The following is a 16,796-nucleotide window of genomic DNA, read 5'->3' as shown; positions in this document are numbered from 1 at the left end:
TAAGTTCATGGCTGTTCTTAATAACATAAATACTCAACAAATATTTGTTGAAAAAAATTTTCTTAGTTCAACTCCCCCATCTCCAGAAGAGGCTTGGGGTTCCATTTTCTCATAGATAATTTTTTCTAATTGTTACCCAAGGTACCCATTGTGCTTTCTGTGTCCCGGGGCCAGTGGACAGAATTGGTCCTGATTAAGTCTGTCCCAGCTTTGAGCATAAGCAGGAGACTCACTTCCAGGCACACAGGGTCCTTGGCCTTGAATCCACCCACCCTCTCCCTCATCTGTAAACCTCTAGCCCGCTAGGCTTGTGTCAAGTTTCCACAGCTCTGTGGGCTTTCGGATTGAACCTGCTCTCATGCCCTGGCTTTGTTTCCTCTTAGTTTCTGATTGCTCAGAATTTCTCTTCTTTGCCTTTGAGCTGGGTTTTCTAACTTGATTGCATTGTAACAGCTCCATGAATTGGGAATGTGCTCTCCACACTTCCCACATCAGCTCAATCTACCATACTGATAGACCGAACCAGTGGAAAACTGGTGAAAATCATCACCAGTGCTAGAAGTACACTAGCACACACAATATAAACAACTCATAAATCAGGAAATACCCATACCCTTTGATGAGCAATAGTTTTTAACACCTACATTCAAATGGTTGTTTTAACAGTTATCAGCATTAAGTCATTTCATGCAAGATATCTGATCATGTTTGTGGACTTACTGAAAACCAAATGCATTCACCTTTGTAACATAGTTCCATTGTTATTTTAAAATTTGGATTATAACTCTGCACTCTTTGGGATGAAATTATATTTCATTGTAGGCATTTTCTGGATTTCCAAAATTATCTTTATATACTTTTAAAAATTAGACTATTGGCTTTCTCATTAAGACTTTATGCTGTTATATGTGAATACCTAATATGCATGTTACAAATAATGTGTGCAAGAACTAATTCACCCAATCTGTTTTTATCTTTTTGAAGAAGACAAATATTATATTTTAAACTGGTTTAATAATTCTAATAAGCATCCTATAAATTTTAAATAAATCTTAGCAAGTATAATTTCAATGTAATTGTTTCACATAATATGGAAAATTGGATTAATTCTAACTAAAACAAGAATCACCCCAAACTTCACCCAAATACACAGTAGTATTATAACAGGAAGAGAAATATTGAGAAAACAAATGATTTTACTTCCACTCCTGGAAATAGCCATATAGATAGAAATACTTCAGAACTCATGACCAGAGAGTGCTAGGTAATCATCCCTTCTAGTAAGTGATCAACTGCATGAATTTAACAAGTATAAAATACAAGTAGAAAAAGTTATAATTTAACAATGGTATACTCATATGGCAAAAGAAAACACCCCATAAAATATAATTATAAACTATTCAACAGCATGGAAAGATTTTGATAATTTTTAGAAAATGAAATCTAGTAGAATATAACCCTATTTCTCATAAAATTAAATTTACTTGTAAGTAAATAATCTGGAAATAAAACTGGATTCTGGTTTTGCACAAAAATAAAGTTTATAAAATATGGGGAAAGATCATTTTAGGAAAAGATGACAAAATGATGAATACAGAATTACCTGGGCTTCTGTTGGAGTCTGGAAAGGATTTGCACAAGCTCATTAGCTCTATGTAAATCTGCCCTCTATAAAAGTTTCAGCCACAAAATGGTAACAGGTATATATCTAGGTCAGCACTTTTCAACCTTTTTCATCTCATGGCACACATAACTACTTAGTAAAATTCTTCAGCACATAAAAAATATATAACAATTTTTGCAGACCTGACCAAAAAAAAAGTGTTTTTTATTCATTCACACTGGACAGCTATTGTTGTATTGGCTGTTGTCTTTTTTTTTCTTTTCTTTTTTTGACAATCTAATGGAAAAGAGGTCAGTGCCCCTGACTAAATAGTCAGGTATTGCATGTTTTAAAAATGCTTGCAGCATATTGATTGAAAATTGCTGATCTAAGGTATTAGAAATACCACTGATAACATTTATGTCTCCTCTGTCGACCATTATTTTCTTAACTTTCCACCATAAAACAAATACTCATTTAATAGGAAAAAGATACTTTTTAAGAAAGCTTTATAGTCCAGGATATCCGAGGAGGAACCAAGATGGCGGCATAGTTAAACAACTAATCTGCTGCCTCACACAATAATTTAAAAAATACAACTAAAAGACAAAAACGTCTACCACCCAGAACCACGGGAAAGCTGGCTGAGTGGAAGATTTACAACTAAGAAGAGAAAGGAGCACAATCGCTGAAAAGCTGAGGTACGGAGGCACGCGAATCGGGCCGGCGGCGGGCGGCTGGGTGCGCGGCTTTTCTTCAACCCGCAGGGAGACAAGCTCCCGATCACTCTGAAATCCAGTTTCTGGGGACACTCGGGGGACCCGGACACCTACGGGGAGAAGCTGGACTCTCGGCCATCGGGTCGGAAAGTGAGAGTGACTTTTTTGCAGAGGTGCGCCCAGCAATCATTGTTTACTGCGCTGGAGCACGGGGCGCAGGGACTTGGAAATGTGGAAAGGCAGAGACGTCTGACGGCAGCCATCACCGTTGGCCACGCCCCAGCCTAGTGACGCCCTGAGACCCCGCCCAGCCCTGAGACCCCGCCCCGCACATTCTACAAACCCGCCCAGGCTCCACACAGCGGCTTTTGCATATAAATGGCCTGTTCTGGGGCAGCTCAACCAAATTAACTGCAGCTCCAGTCAGACTGCTCCAAAACCGCCCAAGCAAAGGAGGAGAAAACTAGCCCTTGCTGTAGCTCCTGCTGGGGGACACACAGTACACAAGGGTACACCAAGAATGTCCACCTCAAGTAACTGGGAGGCTGACCCGTTGAACCAATAGGACACCTAGTACACAAAACTACCCTACCAACTTAGGGAAGCAGAGAATATGAGAAGGCAAGGAAACAGATCACAAACCAAAGAAATGGAGGAGAACAAGCGACTGGACATATAGTTCAAAACCACGGTTATAAGGTTTTTCAAGAATTTCATGGAAAAGGCCGATAAATTCAATGAGACTCTCGAGGATATGAAAAAGGACCAACTAGAAATTAAACATACACTGACTGAGATAAAAAATATTATACAGAGACCCAAAAGCAGACTAGAGGATTGCAAGAATCAACTCAAAGATTTGGAATACAAAGAGGCCAAGGACACTCCTCCAGAGAAGCATGAAGAGAAGAGAATTCAGAAAGTTGAAGATAGTGTAAGAAGACTCTGGGACAACTTCAAGCGAACCAACATCAGAATTATGGGGGTACCAGAAGAAGAGAGAGAGCAAGATGCTGAAAACCTATTTGAAGAAATAATGAACGAAAACTTCCCCCACCTGATGAAAGAAATAGACTTACAAGTCCAGGAAGCGCACAGAACCCCAAACAAAAGAAATCCAAAGAGGACCACACCAAGACACATCATAATTAAAATGCCAAGAGCAAAAGACAAAGAGAGAATCTTACAAGCAGCAAGAGAAAAACAGTTAGTTTCCTACAAGGGAGCTCCCATACGATTATCAGCTAATTTTTCAACAGAAACCATGCAGGCCAGACGGGAGTGGCAAGAAATATTCAAAGTGATGAATAGCAGGAACCTACAACCAAGACTACTCTACCCAGCAAAGTTATCATTCAGAATTAAAGGGCAGATAAAGAGCTTCACAGATAAGAAAAAGCTAAAGGAGTTCATCACCACCAAACCAGCATTATATGAAATGCTGAAAGGTATTCTTTAAAAAGAGGAAAAAGAAGAAGAAAGATAAAAATTATGAACAACAAATACATATCTATCAACAAGTGAATCTAAAAGTCAAGTGAATTAAAAATCTGAGGAACAGAATAAACTGGTGAACTTAATAGAATCAGAGGCATAGAATGGGAGTGGATTGATAATTCTCAAGGGGAAAGGGGTGTCTGTGTGGGGAGTATGGGAAGAGACTGGACAAAAATCATACACCTGTGGATAAGGACAGCGGGGGGGGGGGGAGGTAAGGGCAGAGGGGGGTGGGAACTGGGTGGTGGAGAGATAGGTGGGGAAAAAGGAGAAACAATTGTAATCTGAACAATAAAGATTCATTAAAAAAAAATACATTTCCATAAGAAAAAAAAAAAAAGAAAGCTTTATAGGTACAAGGAACCAAGATGGTAGCATAGGTAAACACAGGTACTTGCCACTTCCCACAACCACATCAAAATTACAACTAAAATACAGAACAACCATCATTCAAAACCACATGAAAGTGGCTGAATGGAAATCCTACAACTAGAGAAGTAAAGAAGAGAATACATTTATACTGGTAGGGGGGCAGAGGTGCAAAACGGCTGGCCCGACACCCACATGTGGCATTCTTTTAATTGGGAAGGATATCACCACTGCAGAGGCCTCCCATGAGAAGCAAGGGGTTCCAGCCCCATAACAGACTCCCAGCCCAGGATTCCAGAGCTGGGAAGATAGGTCCCTGTAACTTCAGGCTGTAAAAATCAGCAGGGATTGTGGCTGAGTAACACAGAGGCTACTGAAGACTCAACTATTCCTCTTTAAGGACCAGCACATGGACTTACACGGTCCCACTTCCTCTGAGTTCCATTGCTGGGAGGTGGCTTTGGGGGATCCTTGATTGCTGTTGGCATCACTGGGAGAAACTGCATTGTCTGTCATCATGGCAGAAATTCAGGGGCAGCTTTCTCCCAGATGGGGGTGCTTGCAGGGGTCATTGTTCCTGTGCTGGGATCTCCCCAATAGCAGAGATGACTGACAACCATATCTGAGTCTCCATCAGCCTGGAGCACACTATTTGTTCCACCCTAGTGGTTCCTTGAGTCCCTGCCCATGCAATTTGCAGTCTCACCCAAGCTGTTTGTAGCACCTTTTCCATATGAATGGCTTATCCTGACTCAGGCTTCAGACTTTGCTAAAATCTCTCAAACAAGTAGCATCTGGTGTCAGCATGCCCCAAACCTATCAATAAAAGGCCCAAGACCTGGCACTAGCATCAGCATGTCTCAATTCACAGCTGGGCCTCTCCTGGGCACTTCCAAGCCTAATATGATTAGCAGCCATCTGCAGATTGCTCTGTAGCTCCTGCCGGGTGGCCACAGGCAGTGGATAACTTTGCATTTCCCAGGAGGCCCCAGAGCCAGTGGACAGCTTCAGACCATACCAGATTATAACTCTACACAACCACAAGCAACACACTCAAGGGGCAGACTAAGTGAGTATCAAAACTCCACTGAAGCAAGTTCTGCTCCATAGGGGTGTCTCCTGCACAGCAGCTCTTCCACTGTAGTTGCAGCTGGTCCTCACAGCCAATTGGTCTGGAGGTCAATTCCTCCCAGTGATGCCAACAGCAATCAAGGCTCAACTACAATAAGATTGTACCCATAGCCCACACAGTGGTGTACCTAGAATGCCCAGCTTGGGTGACTGGGGAGGCTGAGCCACTGGGCCCTACAGGATATCTACTACACAAGGCCACTCTGCCAATTCCAGGAGCCATAACAGCTTTACTTAATTCATAGAAACAAACACAGGAAAGCAGCCAAAATGTGGAGACAAAGAAACATGTCACAAATGAAAGAAATGTAAGAAAGCAAACTATTGGATACAGAGTTCAAAACAATGGTTATAAGGTTGCTTAAGGATCTTAGTGAAAGCTTCAAGGGACTTACTGAGAGCTTCAAGGGACTAAGTGAGACTTTCAGGAATCTTAGTGAGGATATCAAAAACATGAAAAAGGTCCAGTCAGAAATGAAGCATACACTAACTGAAGTAAAGAATAATTTGCAGGGATTCAACAGTAGAGTAGAGTATTCTGAGAATCAAGTCAATGATTTGGAATATGAGGAAGCAAAAAACACCCAATCAGAACAGAAAAAAAAAAAAAGAATCCAAAAATATGAAGATAGTGTAAGGAGCCTCTGAAACAACTTCAAGCATACCAACATTCACATTATGGGGGTGCCAGAAGGAGAAGAGAGAGAGCAAGATATTGAAAAACTATTTGAAGTAATAATGACAGAAAACTTCCCTTACCTGGTGAAAGAAATAGACTTACAAGTCCAGGAAGCACAGAGAGTCCCAAACAAGAGGAACCCAAAGAGGACCACACCAAGACACATCAAAATTAAAATGCTAAGGGTACCAAGGGTTAAAGACAAAGAAAGAATCTTAAAAGCAGCAAGAGAAGTACAGTTAGTTACCTACAAGAGAGCACCCATATGAATGTCAGCTGATTTCTCAAAAGAAACCTTGTAGGCCAGAAAGGAGTGGCAAGAAATATTCAAATGATGAATATCAAGGACCTATAACCAAGATTACTCTACCCAGCAAAGCTATCATTTAGAATTGAAGGTTAGATAAAGAGTTTCACAGATAAGAAAAAGCTAAAGGAGTTCATCACCACCAAACCAGCATTACATGAAATGTTGAAGATATTCTTTGAAGAAGAAGAAGAAGAAGAAGAAGAAGAAGAAGAAGAAGAAGAAGAAGAGAGAGAGAGAGAGAGAGAGAAGAGAGAGAAAGAAGAAGAAGAAGAAGAAATAAAAAATATGAACAATAAAATGGCAATAAATGTATATTTATCAATAATTGATTCTAAAAATCAAAATAAATGAACAAAATTAATTGATGAATAAAATAAAATTAGAGGCATGGAATAGACTGATGAATCTCAGAGGGAAGAGGGGGAGGTAAGAAATTAACCAAAGATCTTATATGCATATATGCATTATCTATGGGCTCCCTGTAGAGGGAGGCAGTAGGGGAGGAGGACATCTGTAATACTCTCAACAATAAAGATTTTTTATTTTTTAAATATGTTTTTATTGATTTTTAGAGAGGGAGGAAGGAAGAAGGATAGAGAGGTAGAAATAACAATGAGAGAGAAACATCATCAATCAGCTGCCTCCTGCATGTTGCCTACTGAGGATTGAGCCTGCAACTGGGTCATGTGTCCTGACCAGGAATTAAATCTGTGACCACTTGGTTACTGGGTTGCCGCTCAATCACTGAGCAACATCCCAGCTGGACAACAATAAAGATTTTTTTAATTCAATAAAGTAATTTTTGGAGGAAGATTTGCATCGCCTGACCAAAAGCTGATAGATTTTAAATGTCAAAGTGCTCCCACCTAGGCCAAGCATGTCTGCAAGGATTTGTTGACTCAATCCTATATAATAAAAGGCTAATATGCAAATTGACTGAACAGCAGAACAACCAGTCGCTATGACGCGCATTGACCACCAGGGGGCAGACACTAAATGCAGGACCTGCCCCCTGGTGGTCAGTGTACTCTCACAGGGGGAGTGCTGCTCAGCTAGAAGCCGGACTCACAGCTGGCGAGCACAGCGGAGGTGGTGGGAGCCTCTCCCACCTCTGTGGCAGCACTAAGAATATCCGACTGCCGGCTTAGGCCTGCTTGGGCCTAAGCCAGCAGTCAGACATCCCCTGAGGGCTCCTGGACTGCAAGAAGATGCAGGCTGGGTTAAGGGATCCCTTCCAAGTGCACTAATTTCATTCACCATGCCTCTAGTATTTTTATAAAACAAAAAATAGTTAAGAATGACTGACTCCTCTCTGTGATGAGAACTACATGGATTTTACTTTATAGTAACTGTAGTAAACATGAAAATAATAAACAGACACTATGTTTTTCTGATATAAAATGGTCTGTTACCCTTTATTTCACTTTTTTATCACACCCTACATAAAATCACAAAGTTCTATTAGTTCTATCTCTATTTTCAAAAAGACCAAACTGTTCCTTCCTCTTCCGCTACTCTAGTCTGGGCCATTGTCAGTTCTGGCAGGGACTACTGTGTTAGCCTATCAACAAGTCTCTGCTTCTTGGCCCCACACTCCATCTCAGTCCAGTCTCTGCACAGCAGAGTCATCTATCAGAAAAATAAACCAGATCCTGTTACTCCTGCTTTCAGTGGTTCCCCAGTGTACTAGGAATTAAATGCAAACATGGTCTATGTGCCCTTCAGGGCTCTGTATGTCTGGTCTCCTACCTTCCTCACCAACCTCACCTACAATTCTCCCCTTGCTTACACATTCCAACTGCACTCATTTCCTCCCTGCTCCTTCAGCAACAAGTTTCTTGCTCCACTGTCTTTGTACTTACTATCTCCATCTGGAAAGCCTAACCCTGGGTTTTCGATTGCCTAACCACTCCTTATCCTGCAGGTTTCTGCTTATTTATCATTGCCTCTAAAAGGTCCTCCCCAAACACCCTCCTAAAGCTGGAACTTCACCCTCCCCCCTCCACAAACCTCCTTATTTTCTAATGCTGCTCCCAAAATATTAATGGGAATTCTCGCTCAGAAGCAGAATTATGGATTCTTTCTTTCCTACTCTATACACTTTTTATTGGTTTCCAGAGCCTTCAAAATTCTGGACCTTCTCCATTTAACATTCCCCAGTGATTCTCTTTCTCTTAGAGTGTAAATGGTTAAGCCTAAGGAAAGGAGAATTACCACCTCCTTCTATGATCAATATTGCTTCATCGTTTTAATAGCCACATCATTTTTTTTCCATACTAACCAAGTGTCAACCAAGACTCTAAGTTTTTACTAACCTGCATGTTTCCTATCCTATATTTGTACAGTTGGTTTTAAGCCCTTTGTGTATAAAACACATTTTTCTTTAATTTCACTTTGGTCCATTTTTCTTGTATCCAAGGCCTTCTTGAATACCAAGGCATTGGTTCCTCTCCCGGCCTTCATAGCATCCACAAATGTAATAACCATGCTTTCTACACACTTCCCCATTTTTGTTGTTTGTTTGTTTTTAGGAAAACGGGGCCAAAGAGAATCAGCATAAAATATCCATTGATAATTGCAGCTAAGGCTAATAGTGTGTAAATATCCAAAATATGATGTATTATATGTTAAGTGGCATAAGGGCGTGTCAAAGCAACCAGAAGGAGGAGGAAAGAACACACTAAGTTGGGGAAGTGAAGAAAGGAAACACAAGTTGAATGAGAAGGAAAAAAGATTAAGAAACATAGAAGAGATATTTGAATGAGTACTGAAGTATAGAAAGTATAACAATAGGCAGAGTTATGCAAATAAGATAGTCTATCCATGAGAAGTGCATTTACAAAGTTCTGTGGAAGCAAATAACATAATATATTTATTCATTTAAAATTTACATACTGTGCTATGTGTCAGGTACTATATTAGGTAAGAGGATGCAATGATGATTGAAAACACACACACTGCCAACCCTGGAACTTACGGTCTAGTGAGTAAGAGAGACAAGCCAACACTCAAACAAATTAAAAATTGCTTATTTGATACAGGAATATATTTGGATACAAGCAAGTTTCTCAGATAAACAAACATCTTAAAGAATTTGGGGTAGTATCAGGGAATAAGTCTGGAACATGTAATGAATAAAAAATGGTTTGTTGTGAATATTTGGCTAACAAGCAATGGGGAACCATTGTAGATTCTTGAATAAAGAAGTGGCCTAATCAGAGATATGGTTTAAGACAAATAATTTGGCAGCAACTTGCAGAATGGGTTGGGAAAAGAAGAGGCTGGTAATTGGGAAGTCTGGTTGTTAAACTAAGGAAAATGTTGAATGAGAGATAATGAGGATCTACATAATGATGGCCATATAATTGGGAATGAAATGTAAGAATTATTATCGAAGTAAACTCAGTAATGTATGAACAGTAGTTTGGGGGCAAAAAAGAAGAAAGGCAGTCACAAATGAGAGCAAGGTATAAGCCCAACTGACCGAGAAAATGAGCGTAGTTCCTTTAACAACACTACAGACGCCAGGGAACTGACCTGGTTTGTGAGGAAAGAGACACATAGGACATCTAGGAGGCCATAGTTGGCAGGAAGCTGGAAATGGGGGGCTAGAGATCAGGAAAGAAATGAAGGCTGAATGCTGCACAAGGATGGGAAGTGAAGCTTTGAGAGTGGATCCTGTTAATGAGTGAGAAACCACAGAGAAATAACCTAGGTCTTGGACAAAGCCCTCTGGCAAGAAACCAGACGGTTTAACATAGCAGCAAAGGAAATTGAAGGAAAACCTCTGGAGAACCACCTTCACCCTCTACCAACAAGGAAGGACAATCTACCAACAAGGAAGGAAAGCAGGCTCAACACTGGGTTCACTGTTCTTTTCTCCCTACAGTATTTATGAGGTACCTGGTCATTATAACAGTCTTATGTGACACCCAGTCTTCATCATCTTGGCTGCAGAAATGGCCACTGCCCTATAGTCAGTCAGCAGAGGGTCACTGGCAGTGGATCCATGTGTAGGAACACAGTCAGTGCACAAAGGCACTGTGGTTTAATCTGGAGCATGCTAGGAATTATTTATACCACATTGTATTAGATATTGCTTCTGCAAACTCATAGGCAGTGTGGCATTACTTTTCTTTGGTTTTGTACTACCTACTGATCCAGTTTCAGCTGTAATACAGGCCCCTGCTAGTTCAAAGGAACATCTAATTTAGTGATGCTGGGGCACTGTAGTTATGGTTTGCATCTTAGTATTTTATGAGATGTAAGTGAAAGACAGAGCTTAATCCATCATGTGTTTGTTCCACTAGATCAAGATAAAAAAAGAACTGTAATATTAATTACATCAAAGAACATGTTTCATTGTATAACTTGAGTCATGTGAATTATAAGTGGAGATAAATACTCTGACATACATACATCTCCCTATTTGTGTGTGTACGCACGCGCACACACACACACACACACACGCACAAAGTGTTAATAGAAAGAGATCATAAGGGGTTGCAGTATCGGCAAAGAGCCTCACCAAGAAACCCACAGACCAGTGAACATTTCTGAAGCAGCAGCTTACCCTAGATTTGGTTTCCATGGCAATAAGTACTGAATGGAGGTCTGCTACTGCCTTTCCTGAAGAGAAGGGTCAGAAATCAGTAAAATACTTCATTTTATGATTGTAAAAAAGTAGTCACCAAAAGCAACCACAATAACTTTCATCACTGTCAAAAATAACTGTTTTATGAAATTGCAACTTTTTACACTAATTAAAAACAGAACAAAAGGGAAATTTACAAAGTCACCAAGTAGTATGGTGATTTTGTGCTGGACCCCAACATATATACATAAATAACAAACAGATGGTTTAGGGTTGACCCTAAGCCAGTGTGTCTGAATTTGAACCTTAAACAGCGTTTAGCCAGAACAGTACTTAGACAGAAGGGCTGCATCAATGAGGTCACCTGTGGATGTGGTCTTTAGAATGTCAACATTTCCATGTAAAGAATGACCCCATTAGTAGAGGAGTGGATAAAAAAGCTGTGGGACATTTACATTATGGAATACTATGCAGCTGTAAAAAAGAGAAGTATCTTACCCTTTGGGACAGCATGGATGGACCTGGAAAATATGCTAAGTGAAATAAGCCAATCTGATAAAGACAAATATCACATGATCTCATTTGTGGAATCTATTGAGCAGAATGAATTGACCAATAAAATAAGACCTAAAGTATGGAGGCATAGAACAGACTGACATACCTCAATGTGGTGTTGGGGAGATGAGAAGAGAGAAACCAAAGAACTTATAAACCTATAAGCATAGCCCATGGCCATGAGCAATTGGGTAGTGAAGACATGGGGGCTGGGTAGGGGCTGGGAGGAGAGGAGTAAAGGGGAGATATCTGTAATACTATCAACTATAAAAAGTTTATTTAAAAAATAATAAAAAGGACTGGATTCTCTGAAAAAAACAAAACAATTACCTGAAGGGCACAGGGCTTTTATCAACAAATGCTTTAAACAGGGAGCACTTCTGATTTCTTATTATCTCGACCCAAAGTTAAATTGTTGTGAGGAGCAAACGACAAAAACATCAAGCACACATAGCCGGTAAACATTTTTCCCCAATAACCTGTAATTTAACTTCCTATACTTTTCTCTTGGCAATAACCTGTAATTTAACTTCCTATACTTTTCTCTTGGGGATACAGTGAAGAAGACTATATCCTATAAACATAGTTCTAGAACATCTCAGAAACTCATCCTCCTATCTCTACAAAAATAATTTCCTCTAACATAACCTCATGTGCAAAGGAAGCCTGCAGTTTTTCAGAGGCTGGAACCAGAGGGAGTGGTGATAATGATTTATTAATTTTATCATTCATTCAGCATTTAATGTTTCACTGCACACTTAGCCTGTGTCAGGCATGCTGTCGGACACAGTATGCAAATATGGAAAAGATATAGCCTTTCCCTCTAGGAGTGCAGAGTCTATCAGGGAGGTACACCATAAGTCAATGAGTATAAAATAATAAGACAAATGCCACAGAGGGGGCTATTAATCCTTCACTGCCTTATTTTTTGTCTTAGGATAAAGTCAGAACATAATCACTTGGCCTTCAAGGCACTCTAATAGAACCTCTGAAACCGGGAGGTTCAGAGGTTCTATTAGAGTACCTGGTCCTGAGTCTCCTCTCCCCTAAGTCCTCTGAATGCCTATGTTCCAGCCCTCACTGTTCTTGCTGAGGTCTCTCTTGCCTTCAGTTTCCCACATGTTGTTACCTCTGCCTCAAATGACCTTTCCCTGTGCCTTCATCTATGAGGCCTCCTTCAGGTCTCAACTTAAGCATCGCTTCTCATAATTGTTAGGTCCTCCTGTCATATGTTCTTATGGCTCCATTTTCTTTCTCTGTCATAAATTTTCACTTTAGTAGTTTTAGTTTTCAAGTGTCTATCAATCTCAGTGATTAATTCTTGCAAGTTGCCTTATAGCCCCAATTGTAAGCACTGGGCATGGCACATAATAAATCTCAAATATTTATTGAATGAATAAAATGGAACAGAAGAGCTAATTAGCATAACATGGAGAAAATTTTATGGCTCATACCAAGTTTATTGTGATGTGGCAATGTAACTAAAGAGATTGCAGATTAATCTGAACGCCTTTATAGAACGCAGAAACTTCTACAAAGTTTGTTCTGTGTTTTGTTAACTCATTTTCCGTCTAGCAAAAGAGTGCCTGAAACTTCTGATGGCTTAGTGAGACTTATAAGAAAAACACACAATTTTAGATTTCAGACATTTGAAATTCTGGGCAATGCTCATAGTGGGCTGAAGTTCCATGCTTTCTCAAAAGTTTACTAAGCAGATGGTGGGTGTGGTGGGTATGCCATGAGGTGGGAGACTTTAATTAGCAGAACACTCCGGGTTCTGAGGTATAGTAGACAGAACACTCAACTAAGAATCAGAAGAGCAGGTCCTTTCACCAACTTTGTCACTAACTAGCTCTCACTGATTTCTCTGGGTCCCAAACTCCTTTCGTGTAAGACGAGTAGGTCTGACCAAATGACCTCCATGGTTACATCCAGCCCAGTCCTTTGCTGAGTCTCTTTGAAAAACACACTCAGTTGCATACAAATGATCAATAGGTCAATTATTCTAGCAAATCAGGTCTTCAAGGGCCTTTAACACAATGAATGTGTTCTGAGGAGTTATTGTTACAATACTGCTTTTTTTAAAATAAAATTTTCATTATATAAACATTCTCTGATATTCACTAGATCTCTCTAGACTAAATCAGATTAGGAAGTTTTGCTAAATTTTATAACTAGAATAGATCCAAGTACTTGTAGAAATGGGGTATGAGGCAAGGGAGTCATGTTCATAAACATACATCATCTGGTCTCTGCAGGTTCTGGGGACAACAGGAAAAAATGGACATGACAGGATCAGTTCAAGAGTGAAGGCTTCAACTATTCACTTCCTACAATGAATATGTTCACCATCACAAAACCTTATAGTAAGACAGTTAATAACTTTTAAAATCATTGAGTCTATCTAAGAAATGAATTTTAATAAAGATAACCTTTACCAAAACAAGTAATGTAAAAATATCAACTACATCACTTCAAAAAATAACACCAACACCTGCTAAAATACAATAATGCAAAAAAACTGCCTCAAATTCTGAATAAAAAGAAAAAATCAACCCGTCATTGGGTAACTGAGATCATTAAACGTTCTCTAATGAGGTCACTGCCTCTTTGTCTTATTATTTTCTATATCACTAGTATAGGGACACACAATTTCTAGGCTCTCTCCTCCTAGTCTAATTACCCTCCAACACTTAACTCCAATCAGCATATAAATTGAAAAGCGTAAAATAGAAACACTTTTCTTGAGAGACTATTTCCTTCCTTCATTTACTTATTCATAAGAACCATTATTTGACATCTCTTGTATAACTAAATAGTTTAAGATTCCAAGGAGGATCTTATTTTTAGGTAGAAAACACAGATTGTGGTCTTAAAACGCAATCTATTGAAGAGGTAAGTCAAATATATGAAACAACTAGAAATAACTTCTAAGGATACGAAAGAATAAGAATCCTGTATTATTTGTACATCAGTGTGCTGAAAAGTTAAACCATCTTTGGGGCAGAAGTAGTCTTGGATGTTGCCCTGGAAAAGATAACACTTGAACTCTATCTTAAATAACTTGGATATGTTACACAAGAAAGTAAGGAGGTGCCAAAAAAGGCGGGGGGGGGGGGGAAGCAGTGATGTGTGGATATCACAAGGACATACAAGGATACTGCAGCCAGCTTGGAGGGACGTTCAGTGGACAAACCTAGAACATTTCAGCCTCAAAAATTATGTTCAGCCGAAACCGGTTTGGCTCAGTGGATAGAACGTCGGCCTGCGGACTGAAAGGTCCCAGGTTCGATTCCGGTGAAGGGCATGTACCTTGGTTGCGGGCACATCCCCAGTAGGGGGTGTGCAGGAGGCAGCTGATCGATGTTTAAAAAAAAAAAAAATTATGTTCAGTAACAAATTATAAACAATTTAAAAATAACAATTCTTGAGTTGATACAAATAATAATTAGTTAAGTAAATAAAGAACTGTGAAATTATTTAGATATTAGATAATTGCTTATAGTATAATAGTGAAAAATGATGGTGCTGGAGATTAAAAAAATCATCATTTCACAGTCATTGTAATAAAGACAGGATAAAGCAAGAATCACCTATGGATACTAATTCAAGGGGAAAACTTCATAAGAAACAGTATACTAGTATTTGCAGGTCTCTGTGCAAAGTGCTTATTAGTTGCAAAGGGGGAAAACGAACAGGAATATACAGTGGGGAAATCAGGCAACGTTTGGCTGGGTGATCAATATTAACATGACCAATGGGGAACAGATGGACATCATGTGCCTCCAGATGTGACACCCTGAGGACACAACATCACCTGTGCAGTATTACAGCCAAGGCAACACAATCTTAATCTGACCATGATTAAAGGAAACACAAGACAAACACAATGTGAGGGATGTTCTTTCAAGGAGGGAGGAAGGACTATATATATCAATGTCACAAAAGACAAAGAAAAGCTATAAAAATGTTTCAGATTAAAAGAGGCCTCTAAAGAGACATGGCCACTAAGTGTAACCTCTGACCCTGGATTGGATCCTTTGCTGGAGGGAGAAAATGCTATAAAGGGCATTATTAGATCAACCAAAAAAAAATGAAATAGGAATGGTAAATTAAAATACTGTATCAATGCAAATATATACACATATACATATATGAATACATATACAGTGATAAAGGAGAGGCACAAGGGATGGGGTGAATGGGGCCCTCTGTAAGCTGATAATGCTCTATTTCTTGACTTTGCTGGTGTTTACAAATATATATACTGTATACATTTTTCTCATAGCTCATAATTTTAAAAGTTAAAAATGAGATGAAAATATATGCATACCACATACACAAAATGACAGTGATTTATCTGTACAAATGCCAATGAGTTTTATCTATGTTGTTGGCAGTAAAAGGACAGAAATGAAAAGCAGGTGGGCCTCTGCTGGGAATTCCAAATAACGGAAATTGAAAACTTTCCCCTTCTCTATGGTCTGCACCTTCGGATATGACAGTGCCTGCTATTGGATCATTAGCCCCACATAACTGGTAGCAATAGCAGAAAGACATCAGGAATATCAAGCTGATATTTTCTACCACACCACCATCATTTCCCCCCCCCACTACTTATTATAGAAAATTGCAGTTCAAAGAAAACTTTAATGCATACTGAATTTTAATCTCGAACTGCTCAACAACATTATGATATGGGTTAGCCAACATTATTATCCCTTCTGTAGGTATGTAGGAAAGGGCCAGGAAGGTTAAGTGTTGTGTTGAGGCTCACAGGCTAATAAATGAATGAGCCAGGATTAAAACCCAGATAATCTGATTCCAAATCCAGTTCTCTTTTCACTACATTGTGCTCCTTAATCCCCGTCAAAAAAACTAGACAGAATTAGAAACAAGTTTTATCCAAGGATTTTTCAAGAATGTTCAAATTTACTTTGTTTACAATAATTATGTGCTACTTTCTACTGTGTACCTTACTAAGAGCCATAAAATATGTTAAGCATTTTGGTTCCATTATATCTTTTTTTCCCCCCAACAATGCCAGAGGGTAGGAATTGTCCTCATTTTACAGGTGGAGACACTGCAGCTTATAGAGGCACAGAAACCTTCTCAAGATCACACAATTAACACATGGAAAGTAGCAGGCTCCACTTCACCGGACTTTCTAAGCAAAAGAATACACGGAGCTATCTTCTGGAATCCTGTTGGAACATGTGACTCTGTTTTCTGAAGTTTTTTGTTTGTTGTTTTTTTTTAATTTATTGTTGAAGTTTGTTTTCTCATATTCAATTCTCAAATATTTGAAGGACTGCCAAGGAGAAGAGAAATCAGGCTGA

The sequence above is a fragment of the Eptesicus fuscus genome, chromosome 13, assembly GCF_027574615.1.
Source record: "Eptesicus fuscus isolate TK198812 chromosome 13, DD_ASM_mEF_20220401, whole genome shotgun sequence".
Classification (NCBI taxonomy): domain Eukaryota; kingdom Metazoa; phylum Chordata; class Mammalia; order Chiroptera; family Vespertilionidae; genus Eptesicus; species Eptesicus fuscus.
This window is presented reverse-complemented; position numbering follows the sequence as displayed.